General features: G+C 38.6%; 1 long non-coding RNA gene across 1 annotated transcript; it reads right to left on the bottom strand.

Moving 5' to 3' along the window:
* Window positions 1–3,790: 3,790 nt before the first annotated feature.
* Window positions 3,791–12,309, bottom strand: LOC107780270 (uncharacterized). Its single transcript, XR_012705462.1, has 2 exons — window positions 11,548–12,309; window positions 3,791–4,053 (listed from the first exon to the last, which is right to left on the bottom strand). It is a non-coding gene; the product is annotated as an uncharacterized LOC107780270 (long non-coding RNA).
* Between the last annotated feature and the right edge of the window lie 368 nt (window positions 12,310–12,677).

Genomic DNA, 12,677 nt, shown 5'->3' with positions numbered 1-12,677 from the left:
AGCCTCATTGCCAAAACTTGAACTATATTCTGTTGTTCTCCAGGTGGGCGCCTGATTGCCAAAACTTGAACTGTATTCCCTTGTTCTCCAGGTGGGCGCCTGATTGCCAAAACTTGAACTGTATTCCCTTGTTCTCCAGGTGGGTGCCTAATTGACAAAACTTGAACTGTATTCCCTTGTTCTCCAGGTAGGCGTCTGATTGCCAAAACTTGAACTGTATCCCATTGTTCTCTAGGTGGGCGCTTGATTGCCAAAACTTGAACTGTATTCCCTTATTCTCTAGGTGGCCGCTGATTGCCGAAACTTGAACTGTATTCCCTTGTGTTCCAGGTGGGCGCCTAATTGCCAACACTTGAACTGCATTCCCTTGTTTTCCAAGTGTGCGCCTGCCATTGCAACAAAGCAGACAAAACAAAAGAAACTTTTCTGCCCTAGTTTGGTACTGGAAACATCTTTGAGCGTTAATCGAATCATGTTACCCAAAAGAGCTCTAAGAATTTGAAAGTTAAATCCCATTATTCAGGAAGGCCCTGAAAACTTCAAATTAAATCTCATCTTAAGAGTGACATTTTAAATCTGAATTATATTTCCTAAAGGTAGAACTTACGCTAAATCTTGTTTTTTATGAAGGTCTTAAAATTTAACTAGGTCACATTATCTAGGAGGGTCCTGAGAACTTAAGATTAAATCTCATTATCTAGGAGGGTCCTGAAAATTTTAAATTAAATCCCATTATCCAGGAGGGTCCTGAAAATTAAAATTAAATCTCATTATCCAGGAGGGTCCTGAAAAGCCGAGAATGAACTTACCTGAGTCATGCTCTCTTCCTAGAGGATCTCTGCAGAACAAACAAAATTCCTTGCCCATGAACCATGCTTTTCCTCATGGAGGGTTCCTGCAGATCGAACAAATTTTTCTTTCCCCTTCTCAAATCGCCTTTGTGCTGACAAAATTTGGGCACGACACTTGAAAAAAATTCAAACTTCCAAGCTTTGATTTGGACAAAATTTTCGTCCTTGTTTCAAAAAAAGAAAACTTGTAAGTTTATAGATATGGTAGTTTGTTTGTGGCCTTGACTTTAAGGGAGATTGATCTTTCACTTCCCATGATAACTTTGATTTTAACTCGAAATACCTTTCTTGTTTATTAACTAACCACTTTCTCTGTCACTCTTATCACAGAAAATACCTTTGATCCGTTCAAACCCAACATCCTCTATCTGTTGTATTTTGCTCATGAATTGACATTTATCGAACATTTGTACTTCACATGAATCCCAAAATACGTTGATTTTTACCAACTCAATGTGCTTGTTGTTCTTTCCTGATGTATGCCACTGGCCTTGGCCTTGAGGTCTATTGGTCCTTCACTTGCCATGATAACTTTGATTTCCACTTGGAAGACCTTGCTTGTTATTGGTTAACCACTTTCTCTGTCAACCTTATCATAGAAAATACATTTGATCTGTTCAAGCCCAACACCCTTTATCTGTTGCATTATTCATGAATTGACATATACCGAACCTTTGTACTTCACATGAATCCCAAAACACGTTGATTTTTACCAGCTTAGTGCGCTTGTTGTTCTTTACTGATGTATGCCACTTTGATGTGCTAGCCAGATCCCGTTTTGTGCAATTGGAAAGCTGGTGGTAAATTTTGAAGTCATTTCTCACTTGTTCTAACCAAACAGACTCAGGAAGAGGAAGTAAACAAGACAAAAGGAACAGGGTAAAGGACAATGAAAAGAGATGATACCTAACAAGAAAACTACAAAGTATAAACTTATCAGATGTAGATACCAACTCTAATGACCATGACATGCACCTTTGGATTAAGTGGCCTAAACTGTCAAGCAAGTCTAATGTTTAACTCTCGTTGTACCTCTGAGTCTTGAAACTGGGCTTCCATGCTCCGATTATCCTTCTGATTCACTATCCTTATTCGACTTGTAGTGCCCGAAGGGTTTTCACCATCAAGCCTCTCTCATTTTGTTCTTTCTCTCAACTCATCATCGCCTTATGGTGCCTGTGAAGGTTTTCACCAATAAGACTCTCTCATTTTATTCTTTTCTTCTAATTTCCTCTGATTTTGCAGATGAGAAGGCATTAACCATGGTAAAAACAACATATACTCTTGGCATGTCTAAACTCAACACTCTCAAAGATTATCTGGGAGGTCTTTTTTAGAATGTAATGTGGCTTTTGGACAGGGTTAGAAATAAAGGATATCATAAAAGTTCAAAATAACTAATACAACGGGGTTAATTTATGTACAACTTTTGGAATCCATTCTAAAAATTTTGCCCCAATTTCTAAAACAATGGAATTTGATTCTCTTTTTTCTATTTTCTTTTTGATGGAGTTACTAAGAAAGACCGCCCACTTTCGACTTCGTGGGATTATGAAATATTTTATTTGGTATGACCGAACCGTAAGGCTGCCTACGTATCTTGTGGTGACAAGAATCAGGTCAAACGTAGTTCACAAGACTACCTTTGTTACTATTTTCCTTTTTTTTTATTCTTTTTGTTTTTCCTTTATTTCTCTATTTTTCTCTTCTTTTATTTTTGAATTTTCCTTTTGGAATGAACTTTCTAAAATAAATCTATGGGGATATGAATTTTTTTTTTCCGATTCTAACTTGATTCCAAAAGAGGGGAGGTCAAAGAAATCTGCACAGGCTCAAAGGGGCGCCAAAGGGTATAAAGTGTTTGGATAGCTGAAAGTGGGCCTCCCAATCTCTAAGAATACCAAGTATAACACATGCAACCTGAAGATGAAAAATGAAGATCGTGCACAATATTTCTTTTGCGGCTTCGGCATTGATATCATTGATATGCCTTCCACTTTTCTTTAGCACCTTGTCAAGTACAGAACCCTCGTTGGGTTATTCCCTCTTCATAATGGATATCCTCCGTCAATTCGGAGAAAACTTTCTTAACTCTATCTTGTAACTTGAGATGCACTTGAACTCAAAATTGCTTGCTTCAAATTGTCCGGGATGCACTCTCCTTTAATGAATTCTTGTCACCCTATTAACTTACCAAATTATTTGCCCCAGTTTCACATGGTTCGAGCTTCAAATGATCTCGAAATGTCCAAATCTGTACTTATTTACCTCAAGTGTCCCTATCATATTCAAAATTGCTTTATTGCTTCATGACTAAATTAACTTTTAAGACCAGGCCTAGAATTATGCATGCATGTCATATCACTAGAGCCAGCATGAAAAAACTATAAAAGGAGAAGAGAATTAAACAAAAAAATGACTAGAAATAACAGAAAACAAAAAATTGCACTAGACAGACGGTAACAGGGTTTGAACAACAAAAACAAGCAAAATAAACTGGGGTTACAATCCTGCAACAAACCTAGACAACACTAAATGGGTTACTACGACTAAACGAACTAGGCAAAATAAAAGGATAGAAGGGTTTAAGTCACAATACAATATCTGGATCAAAATCCTGAAATAACCCGGACAACAGAAATGACAACAAAATAAACTACTAGAACTCCTTCCTAACTAACCAAGAAGGGGGCTTCTTTCCAATTACCAAGCTTGACATATTAACCACTGAGTTCCACATCAATATTACCAATATCATTACCAATTTCAATCACATTGACCCCAGCAAATAGCTTTTGGGTCCCTTTTGCCAACTGTCACGGCCCTAAACCCGAACCCGGTCGTGATGGCACCTCTCATGAAGACAAGGCCAGACGACACTTCCCATTTTACCATTTATTAAAAATTAAGCATTAGGTAACAGTCTAAACATGATAAAATAATCTAAAGTAGCAGATAATATCATAAATACGCAATAGAACAACCCAACACAGCTTGATATCGGGGTGTCACTAGTCATGAGCATCTATAAATCCTACTACAAATCTGATAAGTCTATAAACTATTACAATTGTCTGATCAGAAATAGAAATGATAAAGAAGGAGAAACACGAGTCTGCGGACGTCAAGCGGCTACCTCGTGAACTCCGAATGTCCGTCAGGAGCTCACAACTCGCACTGGCAGGATCAGCAACGCCTGAATCTGCACACAGGGGTACAGGGAGTAAAGTGAGTACTCCAACTCAGTAGTAACAAATGTAAATAAAGACTGAAAGCAAGAAATCACGGAAGGCACAAAGCATTCTATAATGAAGCAGTAAAACTATTAAAATCAGTAAAACAGTGAAAGATAGGTAAAACCCTTTAACTCAAATGTAGTTTCGTGAAAATCCCTTTTCAATAATTAAGCAGGTAATTCACAGTCAATTATGAAAAGTAAACACATAAAGGCTCGCCCCTCGGCACAGTATCAACAAATCCGCCCCTCGGGCAACATTTTAGAACAGTATCAACCCCTCGGGCAATCATATAGAACAATACCAGGCCTCGGGCTCATTCTCACATCCCAATGGGTACCCACGCTCAATGGGGGTGTACAGACTCCTCGAGGGTCCCTTTACGGCCCAAGCGCAATATCAAGCCACCCCGTGGCATCATCACTAGGTCCTCGACCTCATATCAATCAAGCCACTTCGTGGCTTACATATCTCAGGCCCTCGGCTTCATAATCAGTATCAAATATTTCCTCACAACATAGGTCATCGGCCTTACTCAGTCAAAAATCCTCGCAAGCCACTCGGGCAGTAGTAAAACATGTTTCTCAGCCCAAAATATCATTTAAAAGATCATTTAAGTGTTAAAACATAGTAAACATGGTTGAGTACGAAAACAATGAAATATAACATGACTGAGTTCGAGTATAAATCAAAACATTGAGGAAATACCGGTAAAAATCCCCAAAGGGTTTAAATAGTTGGCACAAGGCCCAAATATGACATTCAGGCCAAAACATGATGATAACAAATAGATTTCAATCAAATACGCGGTAAAATAGTCATTCGGGACGGATCAAGTCACAATCCCCAACAGTGCACAACCCCACGCTCGTCATCAAGCATGTGCGTCACTTCAATATAGCACTACGATGTGCAAATCCGGGGTTTCATACCCTCAGAACATCATTTACAACCACTACTCACCTCGAAACGGTCAAATCTCTAGTTTGTGATGCCTTTGCCCTTCGAATCTATCAAAAATAAGAACGAGGACGTCAAAATATGCTAAGGGAATGAAGCCCAAGTGAAAACAATCAAATAATACCAAAAATCTCGAAATTGGCCAAAACCCGACCCCCGGGCCCATGTCTCGAAACTCGATAAAAATCACATCACCATGAGTCTATACATATCAAGAACACTAAAATTGGAGTCCAAATGGCCCCTCAAATCCTCATTTAAAGTCTCTTAATCTCAAGCCCTAATTTCTCAATTTTTAGGCTTAGATCCATGATTTATTGGGCAGATTTTACAATAGAATCGATTTTTAAGTCCAAAATTCTTACCTCCAAATGTTTCCCCTTGAATCCCTCTTCAATCTCCTTCAAAAATCTCCAAAAATGACCAACTATGGAGGAAATAAACCCCACATTCGCAGACAAGACGACCTTAAAAACTTTCTGCCCAGGCATTAATTCCTTCTTCGCGAACGCGGTCAACGCCTCGTGTTTGCGAAGAACAAAAATGACTTTGAACAAAATCCTCTTACGCGAACGCGACAAGGCCATTGCGAATGCGATGGTTCCTCAGACTTACTCTTCGCGAATGCACTCCCTCTCTCGCGAACGCGATGAATAACTCGGCCACAAACACCGCTGACCCAATTCCTCTATGCGAATGCGTTGCCCTGCTCGTGAACGTGATGCATCACTTCCCAGACCTTCGTGAATGTGAAGGCCAAAATCCAGCCTTGACCAGCTAACCCTTCGCAATCGCGGCTCCTCTATCGCGAATGCGAAGGTTTATTGTATGCAACATTGAACAACAGATTTCTGCAATTCCAAACTTCACGAAATGGTCCGATTGACCACCCAAAACTCACCCAAGGCCCCCGGGACCTCAACCAAAGGCACCAACATATCCCAATAGCTTATCCAAACTAGTTCCAATCTTTAAAACACCTCAAACAATATCAAATCAACCAAAAACCCTCGGATTCAAGCCAAACTTTCTAAAATCTTCCGAATTCCGCTTTTGATAAAAAACCCAACCAAACCATGTCCGAATGACCTGAAATTTTGCACACACATCTCAAATGACACAACAAAACTACTGCAACTCTCGGAATTCCATTCTGACCCCTATATCAAAATCTCGCCTATCAACCAGAAATTGTCAAAATATCAACTTCGCCGATTCAAGCCTAAATCTACTCCGAACCTCCAAAACTCATTCCGCTCACACTCCTAAGTCACAAATCACCTCCCGAAGCTAGTCGAACCATCGGAACTCACATCCGAGCCCTCTAACAGATATGTCAACTTTTGGAACTAAGACCGATAGCGCTGAAAACTTTGCGGCAAGTGACCCTTTGAGGATCTCATAAGAATTCTCGTATTCCTTTTCACCACAAATCATACCCACTATATACATCTCATTATGAACATGTGATGGACTTTGGCTAGTGTCTACTACATCTAGATTTTGCACGATAATGTCACCTGCATCAATAAGCTTCTGATCTGCTCTTTTCAGATGCCAACAATTTTCTGTGTTGTGACCCGGGGCATTAGAGCAATATGTGCACCTTTGAGAATAATCTAAATTCTTTGGAAAAGGGTTCGACATTTTATCTGAATCAGCTTCAACATGTCCAATTGCCTGAACTTTTGGAACAAACTAGCATATGATTCTCCAATAGGAGTGAAAGTCTTTTCATTTTGTACTCCGCCTCGGTTGGAACCTCATACGGGTAGGTGTTTGACATGCTTAAGGAGGCGGGGACGATATTTGTGAAGGTGGTGCAAGCCATTACGAGTCTTGTGGGTATGGAGCATATGGCGGTGCATTGTGGATAGAGTACTGGGAAGGTAAGGCATGACCTTGGTGATTTGTAGAGGAAAGCAGCACTGGGAAGGATTATCTGGAGTACGAGGATATTCATGGGGTCAGTATTGAGGCTGAAAGCGTTTAGCAGGAATGCCCACTGGATCCTTTCGTTGGCGGGATTCAGCAGCATCTTTTCTATTAATCGGAGAACTGACCTAACTAACTTGTTCGTTCCATCTGAGCCAAAACTCCCTAAAACTTCCCTCGGGTTTCTTTTCCATCTGAGATAGGGAGGAGCGGTCTGGGACAATGTCTATATTGTACTGAAAGTGTCACATAAAATCTTGAGCCATGTCATCCCATGCATGCCACTTACCGACATCTTGACGAGTATGCCATTCCAAAGTTGTCCCAGTCAGGCTCTCACTGAAATACTTCATCAACAACTCATCTTCCCCGCCAACACCTCTCATTTCACTGCCATAACCCCTTAGATAGGCTACTGGATCTCTACGCCCATCATACAAATTAAACTTTGGCATCTTAAACCCTTTCGGCTTTCTAGATATCTCATCTTGCTCCACTGTCTTAGCGGGCTTTGCAGTCTCACCGGGAGGCTCAAAATGAGGAGCGTAAGAGTATGGACCCAAGACCTTGAAAATTGGTTCTGGAGCATAGTGTTGGGCATCGGGGAGGATCAAGGAAAGGTAGCAGGTGGATGAGCTACAAAAATATGAGTGGTCAAATGATCGGGATATGAGGTGGTTCTGGGGAATGGAGTCTGAAAAGGTTGTGGGGAGATATCCTGGACTTGTAACAATGGCGGAATAGTGACAAGGTTTTTAGTGTAGTTAGTGGGAACTGATGGTGGAGGATGCCCACTAATCTAGGCTTAATATATTTCGATCATCTGTCCTTTCAACCTTAAGACCTCTTCTTTCAACTCAGATTCTGATTCAACAATTCCCTTAGATGGATCAATAACCCCTGTGTCCAAGTCTTTGCTAGCCATGACTACCTTGTTCTTTGACATTCTGTTGTATGGATGAGTTACTTAAGAACCACAAACCAACCACCCTTCTGCTCAATGAAGATAACAAAAGGAACAAAATGGGGACATCTTGTTAGCATTAGGGTATTTAACAGCTAAAAATATCACATTGCATGCAATGCACGTAGCAACAATTAACGGTTCTAGAATGACTTCTAGGGTCACAAAGTCACTTGGCATCATCCCAATTTTGTTCATTTCAATCTTCTCTTTTCTTTCTTTTCTAGCATTTCTTGGCTTGCTCATTTTCCTTCCTTTTTTTCGCTAATTATCACTCTTTTCTTTCCTCTCATTTCTCACATCCCATAATTTCATCTCTCTTTTTTCTCTTTTTTCCTTTTTCTTTTTTTTTTCTTTTTTTTCTTTTTCTTTTAATAATAAAAAAATGATTCGATCGAACCCTATGTAGGTTGCTTACGTATCATGATGCCGCATGAATCAGATCTTTGCATAGTTCGGGAAAAGTAATGGATAAATTAAACTAAAAAAATCTTTTTGGGATTATTCATTTACAACTTTTTTTTTATTTTCAAATACAAAACAGGAAATATGATAATGAGAGACTCAATTCAACTATACTACGACAAACTCCGACACCAACTGAAAGAAACATTACTACTGGACATGACTATAAAGTACAAGACAACATAAAAAGAAACAGACTCCAAACATAAAAAAAATCTCCTTAAGCAACTCCTGGATGCAGCGGTCCTGACTGGATGGTCCCGGGGTGTCTGTCATGATCAAACTCTGGTAAGTAGATCCACACATGTATGAGAAAACTGAAACCAACACTATGTGAGACAATAATACTCCCTATTGGACACGTGCAAGACATGATTGAGGCTATTTTTGACAAAACGGCTTATGTGACCAAAAGGTAGCTAGAAGTGCAACTCAACAAAAGTGACCTCTAAGACATGGAAAAATTACTTTGCAGAAATGCCCCATTTTATAGAAATGGTCTATGTGGAAAAAAATGGCTGAGCATTGCAAATTCAATAGAATGGACCTTAAACAGAGATGACACCTTGTTGTGGACCTAGGACTCTAAGACATGGGTTAATTGAACCACTTTTGTGAAAAAAGCCCTATTTTGCAAAACGGCCTATGTGGCCAAAAATGGCTAGACATGCAAATTCGACAAGGGCAGACCATTAAAGTAAAGAGACACCTAATTATAGAATGAACGCTCTCCAAACAAAATTAAACAAACCATTTTGCGAAAATAGCCCTATTTTTGCAAAATGACCGATGTGGCCAAAAGTGACTAGACATGCAAGAATTGGCTACGACCCTCGAAGCCAAGAACAAAAGAGGCACTAAGAAGACCGGACCCTACATACCTATCCTGCCCCGAGAGACGAGAATCAGGTTCGCATAGTTCGGGAAGAACTGATACAGGTGAGAATTAAAAATTAACAAATAATTTAAAGAAAATATATTTTGTCTCTTTTTAAAAAAAAATGATGAAACATGTAAACTATTTTTGTATTTTATTTTTCCTTTTTTTTATTTTTGAAAAATGATGGGAAAGTGCAAAATCTTTATGGATTTTTCATATATTTTTTTTGCCTTTTTCTTAAAAAAAATGTGAAAGAAAAACATAGCTAGGCCCTACTTGCTTAATTTTCACACTTCACCCTCTTTTTTTCTCATTTACCCTCAGCCATCATTGGTCCGCCAAATAACCCTTTTACCCTTGAAGAAATGCAACGTGTAGCACATAGGATGCATCAGGATAGTCTTTTATTTTTGAGTATACCTGTCCTAGACGGACCCAACCCCTGTGTTGCATCCCCAAAGTCAAACGCATGTGATACAATCAATCGTTCCTACTAGGGATCCGGCATGAGGCTGTGTTATTCTAGGTTCAAAACCTGGGTATATTTTTCTGGACTTGTGTACACGAGTGGACAACTCGAGTCGGGGGGGAGGGGGGCTACGTACCGGGAAACAAAAGGTCATCCGGTTTTGTAACTTGTCCAAACCTCTTTATAAATTTAGGGTATGACATTAACAGAAAAAGAAGTCACGCCAGCGTGCACTTCCCCAAAGATGAGAAGAGAAGGGTTTCGCAGTACTTTATATACAGTTTAAATAATATCAAAGCGGTAAAAAGCGGCATTTAGCACATTAGGCCCAAACATTTAATACAAATCAGATAATAAATAAAAGCCAAATATAACAATTATTCTAAGCTCGAATTCTTGAACCCTGAACCAAAGATTCTGGGTTCTTGTCCCCAGCAGAGTCGCCAGAGCTGTCACACCTTCTTTTTCTACCCCTGGAAGGGGTATTAAGGGAGTTTTTTTCCAATTTAAGTGACAATCAAAACGAAATTATTTTATTTAAAATCAGAGTCGTCACTTGAGATAATTTATGGTGTCCCATGTCACCGGTTTAAAATCACGAATCGTGGAAGTTTGACTCTGTATTATAGTCTGCGAACACAAAAATCCGGGTAAGAAATTCTGTTAACCCGGGAGAAGGTATTAAGCATTCCCGGATTCCATGGTTTTAGCACGGTCACTCAACTATTATTATTGGCCTAATTATCTGATTAATTACATATTTTAAACCTATTGTGCATCTTATTCCTTTGACCGCTTTTAATTATTTATGGAATTATTCTGGAACAAGTTACAATTGTCGTACACTTGTTTGTTTGGTACACATTGCGAATCGCGTCACGGAAACTGTACCCACGATTTACAACATGTTTATTTTTATTATTATTCGAAGTTATGGTCGGATCACATGAAATGCACACCCGAATTGAGATTTATGTATCGTGATCATGCCACGGGAACCGTACCCATTGCCACGATAATTTATTATTGATCGCGGCTAAAGCAAGATACGATGTTAAGGATATTAACGGCCTAAGTATGCTCTGAACGTTATGAACAAGTAAATAAAATTAAAATGAGACCAAGATAATCACTTACATTAATCACTTAAAGTAAATTTTTAGGCTTCTAAATTCGAAACCACATGGCCTCGATTATCTTTCAATTTCTGTATGTCCAAATAATCATCCAACAATTACAAAAACCATTTGTTTTAGCTAACACTCCCTTCCCCTCAATTTTACTCATAGACGTGCATTTGACAAATCAAATATTAATAAAATTCATAAACAAAAACTCAGTCACAAAGGGTTTTGAATCGTGACACATAGAATGGACCCTTGTAAGATTAATAAAACCTATTAGCTAAAAGTGTAGCGGGAGTCTACAGTTATTAAGTTGCAAGTCCAAACCTTTACGGTTTCCTTTTCAATCTATATCTTTTTAAGAAAGTTTATGCAGTAGACATCAAGCGGTGATAGTGAAGCAAGAATTGAAGTTTGCCATTTCACGGCCTTCATTCTTTGTGTATATATTATTTCTTATTATCAGTTAGCTCTATCTATTATTGATTTATATATATATATGCAATGCTACTTTACACCGGTTACCTGCAACTTTGGCAAATAAACTAATTTGAAAGATCATAAGCCATGTAGGACAGTGAAACAACCAAACTGTATTCTTTCAATGAGATTAATTTCAAGAACTCATCAAAGCTTAAATAGATGTAAAGCTGAGAAATGGACCTTATGGGAAGCAGAATTTCCAATGCTAGCCTCTGACCAGAAAATTAAACCGCGATCGGAACTGGGATCCGCAACCTGGAATCGGCACAACTTAACCCCCAGTAATTTAATAGGTGCAATCTGTCCAAGACCAATGCAATCTGCACCTACAGCTTCAAACAATAGCCTCCGTCCCCAATCCACTTCCAATTGGATCTGGGTCCTTCCTAACGGAGAAGGCATAATTGGAACAAGGGTTTTGAGGGATACGAAGAATAGGGGAGTAATGAATGTTAGGGATTGGATTTGAACCAGAAGCAGCTCTCCAAGGTACATCATTCGGTAGTGTAGCAGCAGCTCCTCCACCCATTTTTTGACATTGAAAAAAAGAAGAAAAAGATAGAGCTATTTAGCAAGTAATTAGACTTATGCCTTTGTATTACGCTGTAAATGCAGAGGTTATGGAGATTAGCAGAGGATTACGACAAATGGATAAACAGAGGAAGGGTTTAGCAACAGGAGAAGGCGCTGATATTTGTGGTTTTGAGGTGACGGCTGTGTCTAGGGAGTGTAGGTCCTTGTTGAAGAAGATGAGCTGAAGATTCTTCTGTATTTTGTTCAACGGCTGAAGCCTAGGTCTAGGAAATTAGGGTCCTTTTTTTTAATGGTTTTTAGAGTTTTAGGGGTATTGGGCTTGGGTTATTATGGGCTAGGTCCGAAAATTAGGCCTAAAAATGGATTGTTTGAGCCCAAATTTTATGTTTTCTTCGTGAACAAGACTAAAAATACGACCTCATTTGCCAATTAATCCTACTTAAGTAAAATAACTATTAAAATACGATTAACCGTTAAAACAAACCTATTTTTTTAGTATTTTTCAAATATCATACTAAAGATAAAAATGGAATTAGATTAAAATCATTGCAAAAGGTAAAATAATATTCCTAAAAATAAAGTGGAACTATTTTTGTATTTTTAAATTTTATGTAAAGTACATAAATTAAAAGTGACTAGATAAAATATTAATTAGCTAAATAAAAGAAAATATTTTTTGTAGTTTTTATTTTTGTGATAAAATAAAGTAAAAGAGTCAAAACTAATTGAAATAGCGATATTAGGCCTAAAATAAATATTTATATGCTAAAATATGT

The sequence above is a fragment of the Nicotiana tabacum genome, chromosome 22 (genome assembly GCF_000715075.1).
Source record: "Nicotiana tabacum cultivar K326 chromosome 22, ASM71507v2, whole genome shotgun sequence".
Taxonomy (NCBI): Eukaryota; Viridiplantae; Streptophyta; class Magnoliopsida; order Solanales; family Solanaceae; genus Nicotiana; species Nicotiana tabacum.
This window is presented reverse-complemented; position numbering and strand designations above follow the sequence as displayed.